Below are 12,437 nucleotides of genomic sequence, written 5' to 3' on the forward strand. Positions count from 1 at the left end.
GGAGAAGCAGGATTCCCGTGGAGCAGGGAGCCCAATGCGGGGCTCGATCCCAGGACCCTGGGATCATGACCTGAGTGGAAGGCAGACGCTTAACGACTGAGCCACCCAGGCATCCCCGCAAAACTTATTTCTAAACATCTTTCAGTCTGCACAAAATTATGTGCTCTGAGTTTTCTCATATTTGCTTTTCCTGGACTTCTTGGCTTAGAAAAATGTGTGTCTCTGGAAGGGTACTACCTGAGAGCTGACAGTTCCAGTCTCGTTGGTTCGGCACAGTTGGCCATATACTTGGCTGTACTTTGCATACAGCTGATTAGATACCTGGAGCAAACCATCACCAAGAAAGAAATAGAGGCAAAATTCATCAAGTTATGGCAAATTTGCTTGAGATGAAGAACCACCAAAAGAGCAGAAATCACTTTTATCTTACCTCATTGGAATTATATTCTTTTAGCATCTAAACAACAGCAATAGCAACAGAACAGTGCTTTGCTTTGTTTTTAAATATCTGATAAACATGAAACTTAAAAACTCTAATCCTGGGGCGCCTGGGTGGCTCACTCGTTGGGCGTCTGCCTTCAGCTCAGGTCATGATCCCAGGGTCCTGGGATCGAGCCCCGCATCGGGCTCCCTGCTCCACGGGAAGCCTGCTTCTCCCTCTCCCACTCCCCCTGCTTGTGTTCCCTCTTTCACTGTGTCTCTCTCTGTCAAATAAATAAGTAAAATCTTAAAACAAACAAACAAAAAAAACTCTAATCCTAAACACCTTATAAATTATGATTCCTGTCTCCATACAAAAGAAATCCAATTTCAAATTTTGCTTTATTATTTTTTTTTAGGTAAGGTTTATTTATTTGTTTCTACCATTGCCATTAAAAGGAAACTATTTTTTCACTTAAAGACTAGCAGGAGAAAATACTTTTATGGCTGTCCTTTAAGAGAAGAAAGGATTCCTCGAACTAATCCCACAATTCCAAACAAGTAGCTCTAGTGATCCCCTCACCTACAGTCATGGCACGGGTACTCAGGTACCTCTGACTGGAGGCAAGGAGCTGCCCAGATTAGTGTAGATACAGATTCGGCGAGACCAGAATCCAGTTTCCTAAGACAAACACAAAGTTATGTGACACAGGGTTTTATGTTCCTTCCCCCAACTCCTGCCCCTGCTTCAAAGGTAGCCCATGGGGGTGCCTGGGTGGCTCAGTCGGTTAAGCGTCTGCCTTTGGCTCAGGTCATGACCCCAGGTTTCTGGGATAGAGCCCCGCATTGGGCTCCTTGCTCAGTGGGGAGCCTGCTTCTCTCTTTGCCTGCCGCTCCCCCTGCTTGTGCTCGCTCTCTCTCTCTGACAAATGAATAAATAAAATCTGATTTTATTTATTTGACAGAGAGAGACACAGCGAGAGAGGGAACACAAGCAGGGGGAGTGGGAGAGGGAGAAGCAGGCTTCCCACTGAGCAGGGAGCAAGACGCGGGGCTCGATCCCAGAACCCTGGGACCATGGAGCCACCCAGGCGCCCCTAAATAAAATCTTTTAATAAATAAATAAATAAATAAATAAATAAATAAAAGGTAGCCCATGGACAATGTTCAAAATATAATGTAAAATAATTCTTCTTAACTGAAATTAGATACATGTATATATAGATATATATAACTACATATACACACACATATGTGTTTATACAACATAGATAAATACAGAAATACATATATAGACTGAAAGAAATATACCAAAATTCTTAGCTCCAGATTTGGTGATTATGGATTCTTTTTCTGTCTGTATTTCCCCACTTTTCTACAAGCTCAGGGGGAAAAAAGACAACCATCTGGTTCTAAAAATGGCTCTTTGGACTGACCTAGTCTCTCTGAACAGCACTACTTCTTCCTATAAAAATTAGAGACGAAGTCCTTTGGCATAGTCCCAACAAGTTGAAGCCCACCCTCTCCCTCACAAGGGGTCGGGGATGCCTTCTCACCCCTTTGAGCCTAAGAAATGGTAAAAGTCCCATAGGTCTTACTTTGTGGCCTGGATCAAGCTAAACCAAGCCAGCAGCAGATCACAATACAGCTCCAGCATCTCCATGGCCTCCACAAGGTAGTCTTCTCGGATAATGTGCTCCACTCGGATCCGAGCTCATTCATCTTTCCCAGCAGTCAGACGGTCAGCAATCTCTTTCCTTGCTTTCTGAGCCTGCTCGGCTGCAGCACGAAGCATGTGTATAGAGAAATGCATGTACAAAGTGGAGTTCATTGAATAAAAAAGGCAGGTTAGGGTGAAGCAGTGTTTTCATAAAAAAATAATAAAAAATATACACCATATACGCATATATAAAGTTATTAGTGTTTTGCACTAGGTCAGTCGACAACACCAACATTACCTGGGAACCTGTTGGAAATGCAGATTCTTGGTGCCTACCCCAGAAATACTGAATCAGAAACTCTGGAAGTGAGTCCAGCAATCTGTGTTTGAACAAGCCCTCCAATTCTGACACGTGTTGAAGGCTAAGGACTACTGCTCTAGGGGGTGCTTTGACGAGTGGCCTTTGTTTTATCCTTTCGGGTTGCCTTGCTTTTCTAAAATGTCCCATAGTGAACATTTTTTTTTATAATAAAAAGATTATTTAAAGATTTTATTTATTTATTTGAGAGAGAGAGAGCACAAGCAGGGGTAGGGGCAAAGGGACAAGCAGATTCCCCATTGAGTGCAGAGTCCCAAGTGGGGCTCAATCCCAGGACCCTGAGATCATGACCTTAGCCGAAGTCAGAGGCTTAACTGACTGAGCCACCCAGGCGCCCCCATAATAAAAAGATTATTTAAAAAAGAAGAATGCATGAATTGCTTTGCATTTAAAAAAACTGTCCTCAGGGACGCCTGGTTGGTTCAGTCAGTGGATCATGCAACTCCTGATCTCAGGGTTTTGGGCTCAAGCCCCGTGTTGGGTGTAGAGATTACTTAAAAACAAAATCTTAAAAAATAAAATAAAAAATAAGAAACTGTTTTCATATATACAGTTCCATTTGATCCCTGTAACACTTGTGTGAGGTTCATATTGTTATTTGCGTTTTACAGCAGAGAAAATTGAAATACTGAGAGGTTAAATTGCTTGCCCATGGTCACATGATTAGGAGTGACTGAATTAGAACAAGGCCATATCTTCAGGCTGCAAGTTCCTATGCTTTTTCACCATAGTATGCCAATAAAATGAACAAGTAGAGTCATGCTGGGGAGGTAACAAATGTAACCTGTCCCAGGCCAATCCACTGAGATAAGTCTTACCACCTTGTTTATCAACTGATGACTGAGCCTGGGGAAAGAGGCGTTTCACAAGTCAGGAAAACCTGAGCCTCCAAACTATGTAACCCATCTGTTCACCGAGTTATGCTCACCTTCTAATCATGAACAGAGTTACTCTGTCATTGCAAGCAAATCTTGACATGAGACTACTTTTGAATCTGAAGTAAACACAAAGCTCAGGGCTTGAAAGGTTGCTTAGCCAAGTCCAAAGTAGGAAAATGTTCTCTGCTCTAGACATCATAGGGAAAAGAAATTACAATAGAACTGGACTTGTTTCAGATAAATAGTGAACTGTTGTTACACCACCACTAATATTGGCAAACATTTATTGTGTGCCCAGGTTATAGTTTGTGTTACAAATAGAACTCTGGAGTGATAGAAAGTCAAGATTAAAAAAAAAAAAAAGTCAAGATTACTGTCTCCCTTTAAAGAGGACTAAGTTTAGGTAAGACAGAGCTAATTTGCTTTACTTACCTCAAATCACTCCAGCACTCCAAGTTTACATTTCATTTGTAAAAAGAGGATATAATTTCTCTGGATAATTATATGTGTCACTGAATTGACAGGATCAAATAAAAGGACACTTGGGCATGCAGTTTAAAATTTACAAGTTCTGGGGCACCTGGGTGGCTCAGTCATTAAGCATCTGTCTTTGGCTCAGGTCATGATCCCAGGGTCCTGGGATTGAGCCCCACATCGGGCTCCCTGCTCAGCGGGGAGCCTGCTTCTCCCTCTCCCACACCCCCTGCTTGTGTTCCCTCTCTCGCTGTGTCTCTCTCTATCAAATAAATAAATAAAATCTTAAAACAAAAATAATAATAAAAAATAAAATAAAATTCACAAGTTCTGTGTACACCACCAATGTCATCATCATGGTTCATGGTAACAATGATGGGTACCATTGGGTTTGCCTAAATCTTATTTGTTTAAGGTATTTTTCTTAGGCCCTAATTTTCTAAAGAATTCCCAAAAATCAATTTGGAAGTTAAAGTAATAGCTGCCTCTCCACCGACAGATCACAGTAATTCAAGAGTAAATAGTGCTATTTATGGGGCACTCAGAAAACTGCACACACAAGCAATACTTATTTTACCTGAACCCTCCTCATAATCAGAGATCATCGGTTTTTCAGTTTTTTGAGGGCTTAACAGCTCATGTGACCCACTGAAATGAGGAAAGAGCAAGAGGCAACAGAAAATAGGTTGGATTTAAAGAAAGAAGACAACACTTGTCAGCTACTACTCAAGCTCATGGGTATAACACTCACTACTTGAGCTGTCACCTGATAGAAGAAATAGCTTTTTTTTTTTTTTTTTTTTTTTTGGTGTGTTCAAAAACACGTAAGGAAGCCCTTCCAGAAAAATTTGCCCAGCAGCTCAAATTTAATAGCTACTGCCCATTTGAAAAGGCCTGACTAGATCAAGTTCTCTGATTTGGTGAAGAAGAGTCCAGTAATCTGGACATTGTTTCATATTTTAAGTCTTTGGAAACTTTTTTTTTTAAAGATTTTATTTATTTATTTGAGAGAGAGAGAGAATGAGAGAGAACACATGAGAGGGGGGAGGGTCAGAGGGAGAAGCAGACTCCCTGCCGAGCAGGGAGCCCGATGCGGGACTCGATCCCAGGACTCCAGGATCATGACCTGAGCCGAAGGCAGTCGCTTAACCAACTGAGCCACCCAGGCGCCCGGAAACTTTTTTTTTTAATTAAACTTTTTATTTTGAGATCATCGTAGATTCACGTGCAGTTTGTGAGAAGTAATACAGAAAGATCCAGGGTTCCCTTTACTTAGTTTCATGCAGGGATCACATCTTACAAAACCAAAATACTGATATTGATACCATCAAGGTCCAGAACAGTCTTTGCAAACTTTTAAGTGATTTGATCACTATAATCATCATTCCCACAAGTCAGGCACATTCCTTTGAATTCCAAAATTGCTAACTAACGTCTTAGGAGGATCTCTGGGGTGGGGGAGGGTAGTGCTCAGTGATGAGAGGCAGCTTGTTGTGCTGTCTGGAGTATTTACTCACTTTTCCTTTTTTCCAGTTTTAGGCGATTGACAACTAGTTGCAGGTTGACCTGAAGCCATCAGCTTGGAAGGCAGAAATGAACACGATTTCACCACAAGGCACAGCAGCTTGCAAATCACCTTGCTGAGCCAGTTTCGCAGAGCAAGAGTTATCAATGTCACGGGGGCATTAATTTAACCACATCTACTTTATTCATTCACTAGTCCCCTGTAAGGAATTCCTGGCTGCTCAGCAATGGCCTAAATGTATCTCCTTCTCTGTGGCCCAATTCCCCAGATAGGACTCTTACAATTCAAATAAGGGTTAGGTTTCCTTCAGTTTATTCCAATCGTCAGTGTTCTGACTGCAACTTTTCAGAGTTCTGCAGGAAGTTTCTGATAAAAATGAAAGCCTTTGGCAAGTGTCTAAGGAAGCAGACAGCAGATCGAGATTCCCCTCCCCAAAGGATGTATTAGTCACTTATGGAGAAATTCCAAGACCTCCTTGTAAATAAAATATTAATGAATTTGAAAGGGAGATCCCCACTGGAATCTGGAGAGGGCACAGAACATTAAAAGCATGTGGAAATAAGGACACAGAATTGTTCAGAAAAGTAGATAGAATAGAAGCTTGAAAACTGCACATTTCTACATTTGGACATCTAGAAAAGCTTTTGAAAAATAATCTAATACCAGGCACCAACACATGTCTTGGGAAAGCTGAATCTGCCAAGTATTCCTAGAATTTCAACCTATACTTGAGATTGTTGTTTCTGCCATTGGCATACAAAGATAAAGTTCTCCCCTACAACGACACCTTTACATGCTGAGCAATACAAGCAAAAAGACATGACAGTATGAAAAAAACCACCTATTCCTCTTGTTATGACACACATGGTTCCCCAAATTACCAGCACTTCTCCCTGGTTTGATCCCTTAACGTCAAAAAAGAGTTGGGATAGTTGTCTGAACGTCCCCTGCCTGTACCACAGGTCTAGAAAAATCACCAATGAGGAACTAGACAACACAGAGAGCTGGTTTGAAACTCGTGCCTGATTAGGGAGAAGAAGAACCAGCTCAGCAGGGTTTTGTGGTCATTGTTGTTTTCCTCTCAACAGAGTAGCTCAAACTCTCCCATCACACAAATTCAATCTACACACATCAAAGGAATTCAGTGGGAATCCAAGGAAAGAGAAGAGGTAGACAAAACAGATGGAAGTATAACTTTTCAGTTCCAAAATGTCTCAAATACCTTTAAAAATCTCCTTTTATGGGGCAGGGATTTTTTTTTTTTAATGAAAGAAATCTCCTTTCACTTTATCAGTTCTTAAAACTCCATGGAAATTACACAACAAATCTGGTGAAAGAAAATGAAGGATGAGAGAGATGAGATGAGAGAGACTGAAAACAGGTAACAAATAGGCAAAACTATTTAAGAATAGAAATGAGGAAATGGGAGCAAAAAAATTAGCAAGGAGAGTCTCCCAGTTTGAGATATCTTTGTGAAATTTCATTCAACAACTATTTATTGAGCCAGTTACAATGAATATGACCCTGGGTTTACTTACTATAAATAACTTACATAGGGAATTATCCAGGTTCCAGAGAATAATACAGATTTTTGGAGAAATGAGGTAACTTTTAGTTATTTTAGTGTCTTAAATCTAAAAGCTATGTTACTTATTACTAATACTCCTTTCAAACTGTCACTATGGAGCTTCCTACGTCAATATGTACAATCAAAGAAATGAAGATTGCTTGGAGTAGAGTCCTAGAAGAGAATACAGCAGAGATATGACCCACTCTTTTGGGACTGCCGAAAAGAGAACCTGGTTTTGGTTCCTACCAAACCAGGAAATCACCTGTGTCTCACCAATCAGAACATCCTGTTTTTTTTGTTTTAAATCAGACACGCCTTTGCACTATGTAATCATGTTAATGGCTGGTAGCCAAAAAATTCTTTTTGCTCTCATCTACCTGTGTCTGCTCTCTCAGTTTTGTCTGAAACACCAGCTCTCTGAGAGCGTATCTTAGTCTAGGAGGCAATGGATATCCTGGTTGATACAAGGGTCTCTATCTTGGCAGAGGTTGTTTTGTTTTTTTTTAATTTATTGATATGGAAAAAATTGGCAAAGACAGCAGTATGTATATCATTTTGATTTAAAAAAAGAGTATGGGGGTGCCTGGGTGGCTCAGTTGGTTAAGCATCTACCTTATGATCCCAGGATCCTGGGATTGAGTCTGGCATCAGGGAGCCTGCTTCTTCCTTTCCTGCTCCTCCTGCTTGTGCTCTCTCTCTCTGTCAAATAAATAAATAAAATCTTTAAAAATAAATAAATAAATAAATAAATAAATAAATAAATAAATAGTATAGGCTTATCTATCTTGGCAGTTTTTTTTAATCTTGATAGTTTTAATTCCAATTTAGTGAGCTAAGCAATGGATTAGAAGCCAGAATGCCAGTTAGTGCTAAAACGGAATCACTGTGTGACCACAGGACTTCCTCCTTGGCCAAACTGAGAGAGAAGACGACTGTCATGAATAATGCTAATATCCTCGAAGCACAGCCCTCTGCTGATTTAGATGGCTACAGATCAGTAGCTTCACTGTTTCACACACTGGTGCAAGGTGTGTGTGTGGTGGCATTCAATGATTTTAATGATCCTCTGTGCCCATCCAGGTGAGAAAATACCAAAATTGAGGTCTACTGATTCCCTAGAAAGAATCTTAGAGACCATATACTTTACTTGTATTTTAACTTACTCATCTTAATATTTCTAAGATAATATTTTCATAAGAAATCCAAACGAGGGCGCCTGGGTGGCTCAGTTGGTTGAGCGACTGCCTTCCGCTCAGGTCATGATCCTGGAGTCCCGGGATCGAGTCCCGCATCGGGCTCCCTGCTCAGCGGGGGGTCTGCTTCTCCCTCTGACCCTCTTCCCTCTTGTGCTGTCTCTCATTCTCTCTCTCAAAAAAAAAAAAAAAAAAAAAATCTTTAAAAAAGAAATCCAAACAATAAGTCCCTTTTGTATCTTTTGGTCACCACCCAATGCCACTTTCCTCTCCTGAGATAACCGATGTTAACTAGTTGTTACGTAGCCTTCCATTCCTTTTCTGTACTGATACATAAATATGTCTTCATATGTTACATGTGATTTTCACATTAAATACATGATATCACACTGTACATATTTGCTTATATTTTCACTTAAAATATTTATAGAGAGCTCTTTAATCTACATTTTACTCCCACCCATTCATCTAATTTAAGTTCCTCATTTTGCGGAAGTGGAAACCTAAGTCTAAAGTAGTAAAATGATTTTCCTAAGGTCAGAGTAGGGACCAGAGCCCAGTCAGTATTTTTAAAATCAAACAAAAATCAATTGTTATTTAGTGAACAGAGTTTGCAGAAAGTGAAAGGGGAAAAATCCACTCAGATCCAATCTCTCTAATAGTTAAACTTATTTTTTCCCTCAGTTTAGCTTGTTTCTGTCTGTATGCAGAACTCCTTTTTTTACATAGTTGTAATCAAATCACAGATTCGACTGGTGTTCACTTTTTCACTTACGGTTAATCAGATGTTCATGTTACTATGAAGTTGACTAGTTAATTGGCAATGAATGGTGACCTAATATTTGATCGAGTAGTCAAGCCCTCTTCCACTAAACTAAGCTCTTCCCACTGTACTGAACCCTTTCCTCTCATCCCTCAAGTTCCCACTACTGCTTCACCTTCCCCTGGATCCTGGATCGTGTCCATTCTCATCCCCGTCAAAGTCATTTCTCAACTCAAAGAGCTCCCCCATCTCCACCCTGGGTCTCCAGGGCTATCTTCTTACTTTCCTGGACAGGGATCGCCTCGGGGATTCCGAGGTTCCCAAGAGGAGGCTTCACCTGTCAGGCCCCGGAAGTCGAGGAAATGAGGGTGGCTGTTGGCCACGCCCCAGGGCTCTGTTTGGGAACCCCCAGAATTTACTGGAGTAGAGAGCTTGCAGGGGTCATGGTGGGGTCAGGGCGAGAGGGCCGGCCAACCTTCTTCACGTGACCCTGTTTCCCCCGGGGAGGAGTTCGTTTTCCCACCACAGGGGGCGCTGGGGCCGAGGGGCGAGGGGCTAGGGGCCGCCTCCCTCCCTTCCCGGGTACTTCTGGGCGTCGCTCTTGGGCCTAGGCGGTGACGCCATCTGCCCGCGACGGGGGCGGAACGCGCTTGACGCCATCTCCGGGCGCCCGGCTTGGGGGGGCGCTGGGTGTGGGGCGGCTCCGGGGCCGGGGATGGCGGCGGCCGCGGTTGCGGCGGCTCCGGGACGAGCGGGAGGAGCCCGAGGAGCGCCGTGAGATGGGCCGGTGAGTGTCGCCGGGAGTGGGGGCAGCTGGGCCGGCCTCACTGAGGCCAAGCAGGCCTGGGCTCGCAGCTTAGGAGGAAGTGGCCCCCTGGAGCCCATTGCCCCGCCGGACCGGGGCCCGAGAACCGCGGACGGGGAGAGCGAAAGAGGCCGCGCCTAGAGTCCCGCGCGCTTTTCTCCGGCCCAGCCCAGAAGGCGGCCTCAGGCCCCGGCGCCCCCGCGGCTGTATCCCGGCGGACCGGGGTGTCCGAGTCTTCGGGGCGGGAAGGGGCCCCCAAACAAGGAAGCATCGCCTGCGGGGCCTTGTCGCTGTCCGTCTGCTTCAAGGATCGACTCCCCACCCCTAAACGTTAAATTCCCAATTTCGGGCCCTACCCTTGTTGCAGCAAGGATTGCAGGATCATGGGAAGCCATAACCCGTAGTCTCTTCCAAGCTCCACTCTTTGCTGGCGGGCGTACTTCTCGCCCTCACTGAATTTTGGGTTCAATCTCTTGATTCTGGGCTGTGACTAGCAGCGTTGGCAGCTCACCGGAACAGACCCCCTTCCCTGTTAGCTCGGTTAGGGTCACGAACTGCATCTTCCCTCTGAGAAGTCCTCATCGAGCCTCTCCTGAGGCCGAGGTTTCAGATTCCGAAATGTGTTTTGCGTTGTTGGACCCTGGTGGACAGGCTTGGCTCTTTGTTGTCATTCCCCCAGACCTCTTGCCTCTTTCATTTCTTTTATTCGACTGTGTTTGGCTAACCTAGAGGCAGGTTTTCCTTAAGGTTTTAGTTGCAGGAAGCAAAGATCAGGGATTGGAGATATGACCCCAATTTCTGTTGCAAACGGGGGAGAAAGCTAATTGCTTTTCAGTTACTGGAATTGCTGGCGAAGAAGGGATGCAAGACTCGTGCCCACTATGTAATTTGTGTTTATGGAACTGAGAATTTTTCTTTCCCCCTTGTTTTCCTGTCTCATCACCTTTTCTTGTACATACACACCTTGCCAATCTTAAGAGATAAGTGTTGCTTCAGTTTGGTTAGAGGCTTGCAGTTCTGTAGCACTTGGACAGGAAAGTGGATAGTTTCTCAGAGTACTGGTCAGTACTGCTTTATCTGTTGTCAGAGATTAAGGCTCCATTCTTCAGTATTTGGTGTTCCTGGCATGTGTAGATTCAGATATTGATAATTTAGTGTGAGCTTTGTTTCCCCATTGTTAATAGCTACATGAGGACCCAGGCAGTATTTTCATTTTCTGTCACACCTGATTCAACACTTGGTACGAAGTTGTCACTCAGAAAATTTTACACTCACACACAGGATCCTATTTTTTTACCCTGGAAATCTGTTAATAAGGCTTCCCCTTGAGTGACTCCCCCTTGACCTCTTTTTCTGCCCCAGAAACATAAATAATTGTTCTTTTTCCTCTAGTGCCACTTTTCTCATTTAAATAACCTCCATATCTGTGTTTTCATCAGCCCTGAGTAAAGGTGAAATCCATGTAGTTGATTTTTCCAGCTTCCCATTGTTCACATGGGAATAATGTTGATCTTCCATTTTTAGTTGCACATTTACCTGAAATTGGGATTGGAAGTAAATTTAACCTTTGGGGAATAAGTACAGGTAGAGAATGAAGAATATGATGTTAAGGAAAACAATGAAATTTGACACACATTGAAAAATTTTTTTCAGGGATGTCTTTCTACAAATTAGAGCTTAAGAGAGAGCTCTTTCTCTATTCAAATGCCTAGAAACTTGATAAATGTGCTGGTACCTCTGGAGCAGAACATGAGGCAGGGACTCATGGACTTTAATGTTTTTGTGGCTTTAGAACTACCTTGATGACACTGGGGAAGTGAGAGGCTAGACTCCTGCTTACTTTTATTCCTATTTCTGTCTTCTAGGCTCCCAAGGCAGCGGGGAGGACACTGCTTCTTACTACAGCTGCTCAGAGGCACTACTGGAAGCTCAGGTAATAAAGGGAAATTTGGATACCTTGTTGCCAAAAAAAAACCATCTGGGATTCAACAGTGGAAAAACAGAACAGTGTAATATCCAGATCCAAAGAACTGGAGCCTTGATTGGAAGAAATAGGTGACAAAGTTCATGCGTTGAAAGGTTCAGACGAAAAGTGTACTTTATGACAATGGACAAAAGCATGTATGAGAGGTGACAGCAAGAGAAAGGAGGGAGAGAACTTTCTTATGAATCATAGAGACCCAGACAGGTTTGGAGGAATGGAACCAGAATTTAGGAAGTGGTGCCTAGAGCAGACCTACAGTGGAAAAGGAACCATTGGCAAAAGAAAGAGAATGAATGAAGAAAGTACATTGAAGATGGTTCATGAGAAGAAAAGAAGTCTTTCCAGACTAGGGTGGGAAGTCTGTGTATGGTCAGGAGAGTTTTGTTGCTCTTTAGGGAAGAGGAGAAACAAATACATTCTAGAACACACTAGTACAGTCACTTTCCCCATAGGGCGCAAGTTTGAATGTAGTATTTCATGGGGCAAAGAAGACGCTATTTTTCAGTGGCACCTGGGTCTTTGAGGTAGTGGTGATATGAGGCAAAGGAGGATGAGAGTTTAACCAGGCCTGGGGTGGGGGGATGGGGAAAGGTGAGATCATAACCTGAATTGGGCTGGGGAAAGGAAGCAAGGATGAGGTCATATATTGGAAAGAAGATAGCATGGTAATCTTTGGTGACAAAAGGAGAAGCTTAGGAAAAAGAACGAGCAGCAAAACAACCATGTGGTCAAACCTTTTCGGGGAGAAGGCTGGGAAGAGTCAAGGTCCCCATCAGAGGCACACCT

General features: G+C 43.1%; 1 protein-coding gene across 4 annotated transcripts in view; it reads left to right on the top strand.

The window, feature by feature from the left end:
• Nucleotides 1-9,542: 9,542 nt before the first annotated feature.
• The window catches only part of ATXN1L (ataxin 1 like), a 28,828-nt gene continuing 25,933 nt past the window's right edge, over nt 9,543-12,437 (top strand). For all 4 annotated transcript variants that reach the window (XR_004682852.1, XR_004682851.1, XM_035024845.1 and 1 more), the window contains exons 1-2: nt 9,543-9,649; nt 11,533-11,600. The gene's annotated coding sequence lies outside the window, so the exon portion shown is untranslated. The remainder of the gene's footprint in view (nt 9,650-11,532; nt 11,601-12,437) is intronic.

Source organism: Mirounga leonina, unplaced genomic scaffold (genome assembly GCF_011800145.1).
Source record: "Mirounga leonina isolate KUSES-001 unplaced genomic scaffold, KU_Mleo_1.0 Mir_180, whole genome shotgun sequence".
Classification (NCBI taxonomy): Eukaryota; Metazoa; Chordata; class Mammalia; order Carnivora; family Phocidae; genus Mirounga; species Mirounga leonina.